Raw genomic sequence first — 16,061 nt, forward strand, 5'->3', positions numbered from 1 at the left:
GGAGAAATACTAAACCAAAATAAATAAGGAACATTCAATCGATCGTGGAAAAATTTATTTCTTAGAAGAAAGAAATTTATTTCTTTTTATGATTTTAGGAAAAAAAAATCTATATTTTTCTTTGCCTAAACGAGATTAATACATGAACAAAAGAGAGTTGACTTGATCCTAAAGCTTGTTTTTAAGAAGATTATGTATATACATATTTATTTATTTTTAAAGGATAAAGTGGATAGAAAAAAATCAAATAAGTATTTTTAAAGGATAAAGTGGATAGAAAAAAATCAAATAAGTAACGAGAAGAAAATGACGATAACTAAAAATAGCAAAATCTAAGGGGATTTGTCTAGACTAATTAATTAAGTGCACAAATAAATAAGTTTAAAATGAAAATTAAAGAGAAAAGAGTTAAGATTGGGCCCTTTTCAAATCTAGCCAACTTTTGAGCCTATTCTTTATGAACTTTTGGTCCATTTCTGCAGTGTATATCCAGTTGTATACTGACAATATATCAGTTTTACTGCTGCTGCGTTTTTGTTTATCTGAAATATACATGACCATATGTTGGTCATTTACGTATGCATTTCCACCAGTATACTAGCATTCCTCTCTCACTTTCAATCGTATATCCTTAGTATACCGCTGTATATCTGTGTATACAGCTTTGTATCTGTCTAATTTTACTTCATTATTAGTCCACTTTGAATTTGGTACGGATCTTTACTCGATGCAATTTGGATTTAATCCAACAGAATCAAGGAAAGAGTGTTCGAGAGACTCCGCAATGGAGAAGTTCATGCAAATAAGAAAATGCGATAAGGATTAGTCAACACATTGTATCACTCCTTATCTAATTAAAAAAACACAAAACAATCAATCCGGAAAGAATAAATGATTACAGAAAAAAACGATTTTAACATATCAAAGCAATCAATCCAGCTATCATCTATTTGGTAGAATAAATATCTTATGGACAAGATAATTTCACAACAAAAGATTTGGAGTATTTATTAGGTTAGATTTAATAGTTAGTAAAAATATACAAATATAATTTGTTGTAACCTTTCACAGGATTGAAACCAAAGAGCAAGAGAGGGGAAAACTAGAAATCCTTAATCATCCACACATCGATCAAATAAGAAAGCAATGCCAACAACATAAATGTGTAGATGAAAATCTCACAAATTTCTTCCATAACAAATAAAAAATCGACAAAACACATTAAGCCATAGTGCAAATAGACCACTTTTATATTTATCTTCAAACATTGTTACCCCAAAACAAGCAAAGATATTATTAGCCTTTTACGAACACATGGCCAAGTTGTGAATATAAGATACCAACAAAATATTTTTTAAAATCAAAGATTTAAAGCCAATAAACAACGCCGAAAAGGAACTAAATCAGAAACATATAAGCGACAAATCGAACCTTCACATAATGAGACACATATAAGCAACGGATAGCCTAAAGCAAGAACATCACCTTAATGAGAATCCCTTGTACCATTTACTTACAGAAACTACAAGGACATAATGCGGAGACAAAATAAGTTCCGTTTTCGACACAATCAATATTCAAACTAATACCATTCCAACTAACACCAAGCATGTAAACATACTGTCTAACTAACTGGAGACTGTCGATACAGCTCCAACAATACAATTAACACCCAGTCCTAAGTCCTTATCCATATAATAAGGTTCAAACATGATCAAACCACCGCGATGAATAAATCATTCAACATGGAAAAAACAGATATGAAAGCTGAAGCTTTTACATAGGTTTCATTATCAAATCCACTTCACAAGAGCGGGAACAACCAGAATACCATCAAAACTATACACTGTAACCTTTAAACAGGAAGAAAAGAAGAAGTCGAAGAAGAAACGTAATGAGATTTTTACCTTTTCGGGAGCAGAAACTGGGACGAACAAATTTATGACGATGAAGCTTCCACCACCTCGAATTGATTCTAACCAATAGAGTTTGAACGAGAACGTCGAATTTCAATCTTTCGAGGGCTCTTTGAGAATTTTGATTGCGTAAGATTAGGAGTGTGCGCCCCAGAATCTCCAAATTTTTTTCCAAAATTCCCCTTTTTTGCCTTCTTCCCCTCAATCCTTATTTACGGGGGAAGATATTAATTTTTTTATCTTTAAAATAGAGAAACATATCCCCAAAATTTTGAATTTGAATTGACATCTCCTGATTTGGATTGAATTTTGATATTGAATACACACAATCTTGAGCAAACAAATTAAAAAAGGATGGCTCTAGGTCTAAAAAATGCAGAGATAAAATAGAGAGAGGTTGGCTTGGTTGAATTTTGGTGTTCGCACCAGATCGGGTTGATGTTATTGGTGTCGGGTTTTTCGTTGCTGTTGGGTCGGCTGAAGCCACCGTTGCAGCTGGTGTTATCCGTTGTTGTCTGTTGTCGTAGGTATGGTGGAATATCGTTGATGTCCTTGTTGTTGATGTCGGTTTTATGGTTTTCTTGGTTGAAGTTATTGTTTGATGTTTGATGTTGTTGTTGTTAACGTTGTTGTGTACGCCATTAGCGTTGAAATTGGTGGTGGTGTTTTGCTGTAAAGTGGAAAAAAGAATAAGGGTGTGGGTCGGGTTATCTATATTGGGCATGGAATTTCGGTGGGCTGCTGTGGTGTTGGGTTAGTGTTTTGAGTGTTGATGGGGCCTGGGTAGATTTAGGGAAAAGGTTATGGGCTGATGAGCAGGCCCAACATTGAAAAGGGGTTGGAATTGGATTGGGTTTGGTGGAAATTTGGACTTAGGGGTTTTTAGGTTATTTAGGCTATTTATTAAATAGTCGAGAATTTAGACAATCTATAATATACTAAAAGAGTGAAGACCTTTAGAAAAGTGATTTGAATTTTTTGTCCTTCATTAAAATATTCTGCAATAGACAAAATCGTCTTTTTCACTTACTTTCTCTAATTAATATTTAATTATTAAAAAATTTAAGAATCTTAAAATACATGGAGAATTGATATTAGTAGGTTTTCTTTTTCCTTGTGTACATGAAAAAGAATCCTAAAATATATGATAAAAAAAGAGAAAAATATTAATTAACTAGAATTTCTTTATATTAGTTAATATTGTCTTTTATTTGTTTACATTTAGTATCCACTTTAGGTTAGGATTATTCTACTAAAACTCTCTTTAGGTTTAAGACTATTAATCTACCCAAACCGCCGTGGGTTACAATACGAAAAAAATAGGTTTAAGTTTCATTATTTGATGTCACTTTAGTTTTAAAAAAAATTTCCTCGTTAATTTTATTATTGGTTAGTATGATCCGAAAAAGATCTCATATTTGCTTCTCGATTTCATATTCTTTAATATATGAAATTTTGACTATGTGTATTAATGCAGAAAATTTATATTATATTAAAGTTGATGTGATTTACATTTATAATTTCAGATGATCATACTCTATTTTAATGATGAGAAGACTAGTAGAATGAGGTGGAGATATATCAATAAACTAAGAGACCCTTGCGTTGCAAAAGTACATTGTTATATGTGGATATGTTGATCATGTTATTGTTTCAACTAAAAAAGGTGAAACTTAACAAGATTGTGCTTAGTGGATACATATAACAATATAATGTTTAAGGATTTTATGACTGCTTGAGGCAAGTCTTTGGTGTTAGTGACTCTCTGTTATTTGCGATAGCATTTTTGTCATTGTAAGAGTCGTTCAAGTTACTTGAATAGTAGTTTAACCAGATGGATCATGAGAGGGGTTATACAAACTCTGCATAAAACAACCAGTTATTTATTTGTGAGCGTTTGACCATAAAAGTAAAAAAAATTCACTTAATATGAAATTTTTCTAAGTTGGAATTGGATTTAAAGTTGTATTTGACACAATTTTTGCAATAGACATTAAAAATTTAAATATATATATATATATATATATTAAAAAACATAAAATATGACTTAAATATGCTAATCATATTTGCATATCATACTAATGGTATAGTTGCATGTAATGTTGTTTGTGTTAATATCCAATTGACATTAGGAGTCTTTCATCTTAACTTCACAGGAAATATATATCAAGATTCTAGGCCGAAAGAAGTAGAAGATTAGGGTCAATACTGGACCATAATAGGTGATATTCTTACTTGAATAATGCTAAAAAATTCTGGCATTAGTTTCTTGAAACACTTCCTACTTAGACGCTAAGAAAATGGGGCATTATGCTATAAGTTCTAAATTTCAATTTTGATGTTTATCTTCAAAAAAAAAATATTGGTAAACTCTTATAACCTCTCTACCCTCACAAGGTAGAAATAAGGTTGTGTACACACCAACTTCTACATGTTCCGCTTATGAAATTATATAAAATTTATTGTTGTTGTTCTTATTAGTTTGAGATACGTAATTCTACCTTCAAAATCTACAATATATTTTACTTTATCATTTTTTTTACTTTATTTATTCATATACTTGTCATTCATGTTTATAATTATTAATCTTGACCCATTTTCTCATTGAACGAAAGATAAAAGTACCATGTGAAATCTTTGATATTTGCCAATAAGACAAAGTAGGAAACAAAAAATTCGACGGAGATTTGTAACCTCTACCAGTGTGGTTGCTAAGTCCAATTTTCAATAGTGTTTGTTGACAAATAAGGTGTGTGCTTTTTGAACAAACAACACTCCACAATATGCTGCGACGCAAAATGTTACAAGGTAAGACCATTTTGTTTGTACTTTTAAGGGATGATAATTGATGTTTTATCAAAGAGAAGTTTGATAAAGTAAAGCATGCAGGAAACACATGAACTCTCTTGTACTGTTGATAATGTTTTGCTACTATAAGTGTATAGATCCTTCATTTTACTTCTTTGGTTGTCATGTTGCCTTTTCATGGTGAGTTTTTCTTACCACATAGTATACATATTTTTAGAGTGTAATTGGGTTATTTCTAAGTGTATAATATGGAATACAGGTCCTGTACTTTTATTTTTGAATTTTACCTTTTTGCTAACTTGAATAAAGATAATCGGTGAAATTATAATTTTATTGTGTAGTTAAATTTATGCTATCAACCAAGTATTTTTGTTGGGCAATGGAGATAATTGTATGAAATGAGTTACCAAGAATTAAAGGTAAGGTCTATCAGGTGATTGTTAGACCAGTTATATTGTAATAATCAAGAGTTCGCACGTTCAAAAAATCAAAGTAACAAAAATGAGAATACTATGATGAATATGTAGGCATATTGGGAGACAAAGGATTAGGAATGAGGATATTCCAGAGAAAGGTGAGAATGGTTGTTGTGATGCTCAAGGCTAGAGACGAAATTGAGATGGTTTGGACAAATGAAAAGAAGATATTTAGATGCTCAAACCACCTACCAAATGTTGTATAAGTTGTACATGTATAATCATCTAAAATGCCTTCATTTTGATAAAAATATAGAATCATGAGAATAAAAATAACTCTCCTTTAAAAATAAAGTGCTTTTAGAATTAGAAAATGCGTATAATAACAAAATATTTTTTAGAGTGTTTAAACCTTGATTGTCATTAATTCGGACCATCTCAACTTATAGAAAAAGACTAAATAGTATAAATTAAATGGTGAGTATATTTTTTACTACATCTAATTTTACTCTTAATTATTAGTGTGATGGTGATTTATCATATTCCTCTTTAATTAACTACAGTTTTTTATATTATATTTTAAAAGATTTTGTACTTAGTAAAATATCGTACACACAATAATATACTTTATATACATTTATCTATATTATTAATAGGAGAGGATAAAACCTCCTCATTAAGCCACTTGGCATACTATGCATAAGCCATTTGTCAAAATATAGTTATGTTTGTTATTAGTTATTACAATTAACTTAAATTTAAAAACTAAATGTCAAAAAAATAATAAAATAATTATTGTAAATATTTTAAAATAGAGAGAAAAACCTCTTCTTATTCCATATATGGCATTTCTGCAATTTGTCGATGACAAAAAACATCCTTAATAAATTTGTAAGTTTTAAATTATCTCATAATTACAATAATAATCCATTATCAACAGTTTCTTTTTTAACTACTTATTCAAAAAGTCAATACCTATTAAATCTCATTAACTGTAGGAAAAAAATCATCCTTCTCAATCATTTCCACTCTGATAAATAACTTTGTTCTCTTTCTCATATCTGATGGAATGGAACTTTCTCATCTTTGTTGCTTTCTTTCTCATGGAAACACCAACCGCCAGACGTTGTTAAAGTCACTGTCAAAACTGACATCATTTAAATTTCACCGCAATTTTTACTATTGAAGGTTGGAGTTTACTAACTTGATCCAATTCTTCTACATATAAATTTTTATACTGTTGAACTACCAAGAAAAATAGGCGAAAACAATATGTTTGCAGTCAAATTTTACACAACTAAAGAACTTTTGTTTCTTAAGGAAGCAAGACAACAAACAAATGCAGGTCAAACTTTTTATTAAAGAAGGTTTCAGATTCGGAATTGAATATTCCAGATATTATTTATTAGTTGTTTCATCATTAGTATGCATTGTTGATTTCATGTTCTGTTTTTTTAAGGCTTTGTCTTCGATGAATGTACTTTTAAAATGAATAACCATTATCGATTTTGTTCTAATGTACCATAAAATCGATAAAAAGTTCGCTGATTCTTCCTTTAATGGAGAATTTTTGGATGCTAATCTATTTAAGATCATTTGCCTGCTGCATTTATGTTTCATTTGGTATTCAATGGTGTTAGATTTGTTAGTGTAATTGGCACAAGAGATGATTTGAATAATAGTATCTGATGGATCATTGCATTACACAGTACGGGGAGGTAGGTCAAGGAACAAATGTCTCAATTCATCAACATTAACTTAAATATTTTGATTTACTTTTAGCTAATGAATTCTCATTTTCATTTTAAAAGTATTGACAAATAACTTACAAATATGCCTAACCTTTTATAGTATGGTTCCATCAAATAAAGATGAGGTTTATAAAAACTCATAAATGGCACAAAAATATTGTTTAAAAATGATGGGAGATTGGCGGTATGTTACCTTTTTTACTTGTGTTTCCCTTCTCATCTATTCATGTCTTTTTGCTAACAAAAAATCTAATCCGTAAAACATTAAGTGGATTGAAGTCTATCTGTTGTATACCCGAAAGAATCAATGATGAAAATTTTTTGTTTAACTATTTGTATGTTAATAATCCCTACTTATACCTTATTAAAATTTGTGGCCAAATGCCGATCTAATGGTAAGGAAGGGGATTTTATTGAATTTCCTTCTGTTGACATCCAATTTTGACCTCTCGATACTATATTTAGGCTGCTATTTTGACAAAATTATTAATTTTTAAATGTTAGTATTTTTTCACATTTTCCTTGCATCAAACAGATTTTTGACGTGTCACCTTCATGACTTAAAATATATAAATTATTTTATTAGTTTTTTTTTGAAAATTTATTAATTCAGATACAACATTTTACATAATTTTATTAATATATATTAAATTATTTTTTTCACAAAATATGCACACTCACAATTTACTAATACATTATCTAGTTTTTCATTATACAATACTATTTATTGATATTATTATTTATTGACGTTGTTATTATATATGTTACTATTATTTATTATTTATCATTTATTATTATAATTTATTATTTATTTTTTTATTATTATTTATATTTTATTATTTTTATCATTATTTATTATTTTTTATTATTTATTATTAAATGTTGTTATTTATTATTTAATTATTATTATCATATAATTTAAATAACAGCCTAATTAAAATTACCTTGCCTAATTTATTTATCTTTTAATCTAATTTTATTTAATTTCTTACAATTATAGCCTATTTTACCCAATCCATTACAATCTTAACCCAATTTCTTACAATACTAGCCATATTCTAACTCCATATAATCTTAAAATCCCAGCCGTTGATCAAAGTCGATCTAACGGCTGATATTTGATCTACCTTTCCTTTCTTTTAAAAACCAAACAAAACCCTAATTTCTCTCTCTCAACCACAATAAGCCTCCACCTCCCTCCCTCCCTCCCTCCCTCTCTTATCCGCCTCTCTCTCCTTACTTTCTCTCTCTAAACTCTCTCTCTAAACTCTCTCTCTAGAAAAAATCACAAATCACCATCCTCCATCGGCGACCAAGCAACAATAACCACGGCCGAAGACCCTTTTTCCCCTTCGCCGCTCAGATCGTCGACCAGCGGGCCAGCACCACAAATCCACCTGCATGTCACCGCCTCCCGCATCGGCGCCACTCCAACCTGCCATCGCGACCTCGCCGCCCCCTCCAGCCGGTTCTCCGACCAGACAATGCGCTCCAACCCCACCGCCGCTCCAGCACTGCCAGCGCCGTCAACAGGACCAACGCCACCAGCGCCTCCGTCACCCTCCACACCAGCCGTGGACAAGCCCCCAAGGATGATGAGACCAACGCCAGTCCACAACCGGAGAACCCCGTCGCCACCGTTGCGCGATAGTCGCGGGTATTCCTCCAAGACTCCTCTCAATATTCACATCCTTGCCGGAGTCGATAAACGCGAGGTTTTCGAGGAAGGTCACTCTATTTATGTCCTGGTTGGACCCTTTTTCTTTAATTGCATGACGTTGTTTTCTTTGTTATTTGAGTTCTCAGATTTAAAATCCATGGTGTTAGAGTTAGAATTGTGGTTCAATGTCTAAATTATGTGTTTATTTGCATCTCTAGTCTGGCATATGTGAAAACGCCCAAATTTGCATGTGCTTAATTTTGACCCTAATTTTGGTTCTAATTCATATGCTTACCTATCGATTTTGGTCAAACCTAATTGTGCATGCCCAAGGATTTGTTCTATTTTTTAAAATGAAGTTGTGCTTTGTTGATACTGATTCCGTTCATCAAGAGAGAATTACAGTTTTAATTTGATTTTGAAGATTCTAGTGCGCTAAGTATGGTAACCTGAGGTCTTTTAGTTGGCCTAACAAAGGTTGACTGATGTTATGTTTGGGGAAATCTTTGTTATTCATCTATTTAATTATTTGTTAGTGTGACAATTGAGTTGATTATGGTAAATTTTTGACATGATTGACTGAATTGCTTGACTTTAGGGAGAAGAATTATATTTGAATATATGTGACAACCTCATGTTCTGTTTATCTTTAGTAAAATGTAGATTTATTTTGATAATATGTCCCAGCAGTGTTGGTTCGGTTTTTTATTAAAATATAACCAAACCAACAATGTCGTTTTTCTAAATGTATAAGCCAAATCAAATCAATATACAATCGGTTTTTATATTTCGTTTTTTTTTTAATTATAATGTGATTGAAGAAAAAATTAAATGTTTTCACTAAAAAGATATATAAAAAAACAATAGTCATAGAGTAGTTCTAATTAAAATTAAGTTGGCAAATTACTAAGACGATTAAACTACTATCTCTCAAAGTAATATTATGTGGATATTCAGTAGTTGAATTTGTAAGTCACTGTCACAATAGTTTGTCTGAAAGTTTCCATTCACATGAAAGTTTCCATTCACATAAAATGTGAGCATAAAGAAGAATTTGTCTGAAAGTTTCCATTCACATAAAATGTGAGCATAAAGAAGAATGAAGAATTGGAGATAACTTGTTAAAAATTTAATTTCATAAAATAATTAATTATAACATAATTTCACAAGAAAAAAGAGAAAGAAGAGAAACAAACCTAAATCAAAATTTGACGAATGAGGAGAATGAGAAGAGTAAGATGAAAGTTGAGGAGAATGAGAAAAGTAAGATGAAAGTAAGATGAAGAAATAATGAGAACTTTTTAAAAACTTGGAAAGTAAAATGTAAAGTGAAGCAATTGAAGAGTTATAGGTTTTTATATTAATATTGGATTATGTATTAATCTGTTACTAATGGATAAATATTAGGGAAAGGGACAACAATAACACCTAAAATTAAAATAATATCATAAAAATAGCACTCAAAATTAAATATTCTATAAATAGCCACAAACTAATTTCACTAGCTAATCTTCACTGCCATACGCGTAAACATAATTGAAAATGTCGTTAAAGTAACTTTCTCTTTCTTTCCTTTTCATTCAAATTTTCCTTTCCATTCAAACTCCCAAACCTTCATTCTTTTATCTTTTTCGATACTTCAATTAATCTTTCTTATTCCATAAATTTTGTATAAAATCTTCAAAAATCTGCATTCAATTAGCTTCCTATAATTTTTTCCCATTGTAACTTTTCTCAAAATTGATACAAAATAATGACTTCAACTTTAGTTTTAGTTTCAATAATGATAAATACGGAGGTCAGTGGATATGTGATGTTGAATTTAAGTGTATCAATGTGGTATAAAAGAATATCAACTGAGTATAAGGATTGCATGTGCATGCAAAGAATTCCCTCTCCCTTTTTAAAAAAGTATATTAATGTAGTATAAAAGTATATTAATGTGACATAAAAATGTATTAAATGGGTATAAAGACTGTATATGCATCTATAGGTTCCCCTTCTTTTTTTTTTAAAAAAAGTGTATCAATATGGTATAAAAGTGTATCAAGTTGGTATAAAAGAGTATCAATTGGGTATAGAGATTGTATATGCATGTAAAGGTTCCCCTTCTCTCTTTTAAAAAATGTGTATCAATCTGGTATAAAAGAGTATCTATTGACATATTCTTTTTTTTTTATCTTTACATGCATCAAAACATCTTCGACTCACTGTGATTGATTCAGCCTCTCAGAAGAATATCTCCGACTCATCGTGATTGAATCAGCCTCTGAGAAGAACATGGACCAAGACATGACTTTTCTCTTACCTTGAGACCTCATTATTTTATTTTTTTCTTCTTCAAGTTTAAAGAACTATGACATTGCTTCAAGTACAAATCTGAATGTAATAATTTTGTAAAATAATCATCATTAACAACAAATTTGAGGTCAAAATTGACCGCTTTACTCGTTAATTTTAACTTTTCTTTATTTCCTATTTTTTGCTTCATGTCCATAATTTTTAATGCTCCAATGCAAGAAACAACAAATCAATTTTTGATATTGATCATAAAATACAGTAGATTGATCGATATATAATAGAGGAGAAAAAAAAGAAGATTTGAGAAAGTATATTTAGAAAAGAAAAGTGATTTAAGAGTAACAACTATAAAGAACATTTACTCTGAATTGTGTAAGGAGAGTGGTTTTGGGTCAAGTGGCTAAAAAAAAGGAAATAAATTGGGCCGACTGGCTCCAATTGTCTATATTTTCATAGTGTGAGCCATTTCTTTTTAAAATTGTCAGTTCATGTCCTTTTCCCTAAATATTATAACTAAAGATCCAAGAATATATCTATTTTTTGAATATAAAAAAGTCATAAAAGTAATTAGAAAGTAGATTATAAGTAATATTTTTTTACATATAAAAAATTAAAATTATATATGTATTATGTCAGTTCGGTTTGATTTTATTTTTACTAATACCAAACCAAATCAAGAATGATCGTTTTTTTTTTGAACACCAAACCATAAGTCAGTTTTTTTCCTTGGTTTGGTTTGATTCATCGGTTCGGTTTGACTTAACGGTTCGATTTGTACACCCCTATTTATCTCTGTGAGAAAAGATCTTATTAATTGCTTCTTCCGAATATTCTTTTTCCTTTTTACTCTTTTTACTTCCCAATTTGATATATTCATTTAAGGAAAGATAATTCCTAGATTAGTTGGGATTGATTTTAAAAAATATTCCTTTTCTTTCCCGTGATGGCTAGTTGAACCTTAACTTACAACCCTCTTACTATATAACCTCCCTCCCTTTTTATTTAACAGACAACTCTTAAGTTATCAAGTTCCACAACCACAATTACTAATACTCTCTAAGGAAATTAATTTTTTTTTAAAGTGTCTTGTTTCTCTTTGGAGGCTGCTGTTAATATCTTGCATATTTCACTATTACGTGTGCTTGACCTTTAGCTCCTATTTTTCTTATTCTCTCTTTATTGTTGTTCATTGGTGAGTTCTCGAATCGATGCAATTTTCTTTCCTTTGTGTGTTGACTGCATCATGTCGTGACAACCTTTAGAAACCATGTCTATGAAAAATTGTGATGTTCATCATATATTCTTGCTTTACTTGCTATTACATCTTATTTCCCAGGTTTAAGTAGACAAATACGGGTTTTGAAGAGTCGCCAGAATATTTACATAATTAGATTGTATTAGCTTTAGTATGCTTTCTTATTATTTGATTTGTAATATTGTGTAAAGACATTATTATCGTTTGGTAAAATTTGGGGACTGATTTGGGAGGCGGGAATTATGTGCTCTATGAACGGCGTAGTAGGCACAATTTAAGATTTTTACGTGTATTATGTGCTATACGAAACGCTTAGGCAAAATGTGACTTAAAATCCATTAATCTATTTATTTGGCCGCCCAGAAATCATGCTTTAGGAACTTTAAGTAATCTCGACATATTAAGTTTCGACAATATAAAAATTGATGAATCTTGTCTACTATGTATTTTTAGCATCAAAGTCATTATTTCATTCTAGATTATCCATATTGATTCTAACATATTAACATCTTAGCATAGTTGACATCAAGCATATTACTAATTTATTTGATATCAAGCATGTTATCGTATCTTTAGCATGTTAACTTGGTTGTAAGCGTGTTAAGAAGTAGGTTTAAACAAGTTAACTTACCTTCAGCATGATTACATTAATTTCGACACATTTCTAGCATGCTAAATGTTAGAGTTATACGTACCGTTGAAACAAGATTTTCTACTAAGTTCTACCATGTTTAAATTGAATTTTCGCACGGCAAGTTAGTTTCCAGTGACTTAGATTAATTTCTAGCAAGTTTTAATTGAGTTTACGTATGTCTACATACATTTTCAGTGATTTAGATTAATTTTCAGCATGTCTAAATTAAGCTCAGTATGTTTAAATTGATTTTCAGCATACTTAAAACAAATTTCCAGACATGTTTAATAATATTTCAGCATGTTTAATACAATTTTTAAGCATGTTTAATCAATTCTTTTACATGATTAATCAATATTTAGCATGTCTAATTAACTTTTCAGCATATCTAAAATAAATTTCAGCATATTTAATAATATTTTCAGTATATTAAAACAGATTCCAGCATGTTTGTCATAATTTTTAGTATGTCTAATAATGTTTTCAACATTTCAGCATGTCTAAGGGTAATTTCAGCATGTTAGTATTCCAGTCCTTAACATGTTAACGCATTCTTTGCTAGTTTCTTATATTCTCATTATAGTTTACAACACTTAATTTACAAGCATATCTCTTGACACATTTACCACACTTATGACACCCTTTCATGAACACACATTACATTTATTGCATACACGAATCACAGTCGTCCCTTATCACTATTTGTTAAACATTTAGATATCATGCCTATAGGTTAATAATATAATAAATAATTATTCGTCGTCAATGCCATCACATTAATAAACATTAATTAACAAAGAGGCAAATGTGGGATTATCATGTGCTACTTGTAGTCCTACTTGTTCGCACTTCGAGTCCTAGGCAACATAACTTTCTTTGTGTCTAGATCACAAGTCCAAAATAGTAAAGTCCAATGCCTCTTGGACGATAGTTGGGACGTTAAATATTACTAAAAACGTTAGTTTTATCCATATCATAGAACACCTTTAGACTTTACATCCAGCCTAGGTGGGGTGGGACGGGTTACCCCTATTAGGAAATGATGATCCCAACAAATATTAACGGTGAGGCTGATGACAATTTTACTTGTCTACGAGTTCGACCCTTAGGTATAATGATGATTAAACAAGTTGGGGCTGATTCGAATAAAACCAAAACATCTCTTTGTTTGGCTTGGACGATTTTTTTTTTGAGTCTTTTTTACTTTACATGTGTATTTGGGGTAATTATTTATTATATAAAGCAGACCCCTTTTTATCGCTAATTTCGTCTTTCTTTCTCCTCGCTTATCTTATTTCTATGATTTTTTATTTATTTTATCACTTAGATGATCGATAATTAGAAATAACAAAATAACATATGTTTGATTATTAGTTACTTTATCACGTAGCTAGATATTAATTTAATTATAAAAGAAGAGACTTTATTTGATCAAGTAGAATCCCATGTAAAGTATGAATTCGGCTGGGAACTACCTTTTTGGACCTCGAAAGGTGCCTAACACCTTCCTTTTGAGGTAATTTAAATCCTTACCCGAGCTCTGGTAAATTAAGACTAAATAATAAAAAATAGGTTAGTAGTATCCTAGACCGGTGCCCTAACGGACCTTAATACGTTAGGTGGCGACTCTCACACCCTTCTTCAAACGCATCCCAAGAGTTTGTCAAGTCGAATCCCACCTTCCGTGAGAAAAACAGGGTGTGACACCTCCGTCCAGAAATTGCATGTGTAAGTAGAGTAAAACTTATCTAATTTAAAAAATATTATAGCCCTAATCATTTAGAGTTGCATTATAATCTAAACAAATGAGTTTTCTGGAACAAACAATAGTTTTTTGATATGTAGATCAGTTTGTCGAGTTACGACAGTTGATTTTGGATCCTCTGTTCTTTTTTTTTTGTTTGAAAGTTTGTTGTACGAATGCTATTGTTTTAAGTCTACCAAATTTAAAATTTGATTTGTTTAATGTTAATGGAATATTGAGATTCAAAATACTGGTATATAATAGGGATGTTAGCTACATTCTTTTAATCTCTTACTAAGCCTACGTTTGAGCTCTATGTTGTTGCCTTAGTGTATCTTGAATACTCTTCCTGAGATTGTTCCAAGAAATGATACACTTTGTACCACTACTATTTGTTATTCTATTGATAGACAAATTAAGCAAAACAATATAGAACTTTACTAGAGTAGACTTTTCGTTAGAATACTCTTTGATATGCGCTAACAATGTTGATAACTATATTGTTCTTAAAGTTAACCAAATGATTTTTCATGAGCATGGTACAGTGTAGTGCAGAATTAAGGTTTATTAATTTTTTCAAGAAAATTAAGTTGACGATCATGATTTTGTTGTAATGTATCTAACACAAATTTTCTTTTCATCTTTTTACCTTTTCATATCTTGACTTTCACATTAGATTATGAAGATAAGATAAAACACATCAATGGAGGAGAGATAAAATATGTGATGTTAAAGAGGCAAAAGAGGGAGAAAATGTTTACTTCTCACTTAAATATATTCAATTATACTTTGGAGTTGTTTCTTCATTGACTATCAAGCTTATAAGGTGTTATGTTTCTCTTTTTGCTTTAAATTTCAGTACTTAATGTGAATTTATCAAGTTGTGCTCTTGTGAAGGTTCATTCGTAGTAGATGACTAAATTGAGGCAACAAGTCTTTCTTTGAAGAAAAAAATCATCATCCAACGACGAGTAAGTATTTTACAGCACCTCTAATCACTTGATTTTCTATTCTGCGCAATTTTAGCAGTCTCCTTCTCCCGTTTTTATCTACTGAAGTTAAAATATAATAATAGATTTGAAAATTGTTATCATTATATATGTAGAGGAATAAACAGATAAGTTTTTTTGAGTGACGCCGCAAAAATCCATTAAAAGAATGGTTTTCAATCTAATTGGTTATAGCGCAAAGATGAAGTTGAGCAAGAAATAGTGAAAATTTCAACAAAGAAGAAGGCTGACGAGGGAGAAAATGGCATGAACTCGCCTCATTCTCTTAAGATAATTAATGCATATAGTGGAAGATAGAAAGTTGGAGGCATTACACCACAATGTTGATCTTTCAAACTCAACTTAAAAGGTTGTTTGTGCGACGATACTGATTTTTCTTCAATTCTTCTTTTTGTAAGAATATTTCTCTAACTGTGGTCAAAATAATGTGATTGAGCATAGTAATCTCACATCGTTGGAGAATAAAGTATCAATAAGATTTTTTTTCGAATTTAGCTTAATTATATAGAAAATGCACAAGAACTCATTTATCATATCGAAAAAAACATGATCAATGTATATGATGG

The 16,061-nt window shown here is 30.5% G+C and overlaps 1 long non-coding RNA gene across 1 annotated transcript; it reads right to left on the bottom strand.

The window, feature by feature from the left end:
* Positions 1-289: 289 nt before the first annotated feature.
* Positions 290-2,683, bottom strand: LOC124899277. The gene is made up of 2 exons (XR_007056521.1): positions 1,908-2,683; positions 290-777 (listed from the first exon to the last, which is right to left on the bottom strand). It is a non-coding gene; the product is annotated as an uncharacterized LOC124899277 (long non-coding RNA).
* Between the last annotated feature and the right edge of the window lie 13,378 nt (positions 2,684-16,061).

The sequence above is a fragment of the Capsicum annuum genome, chromosome 6 (assembly GCF_002878395.1).
Source record: "Capsicum annuum cultivar UCD-10X-F1 chromosome 6, UCD10Xv1.1, whole genome shotgun sequence".
Classification (NCBI taxonomy): Eukaryota; Viridiplantae; Streptophyta; class Magnoliopsida; order Solanales; family Solanaceae; genus Capsicum; species Capsicum annuum.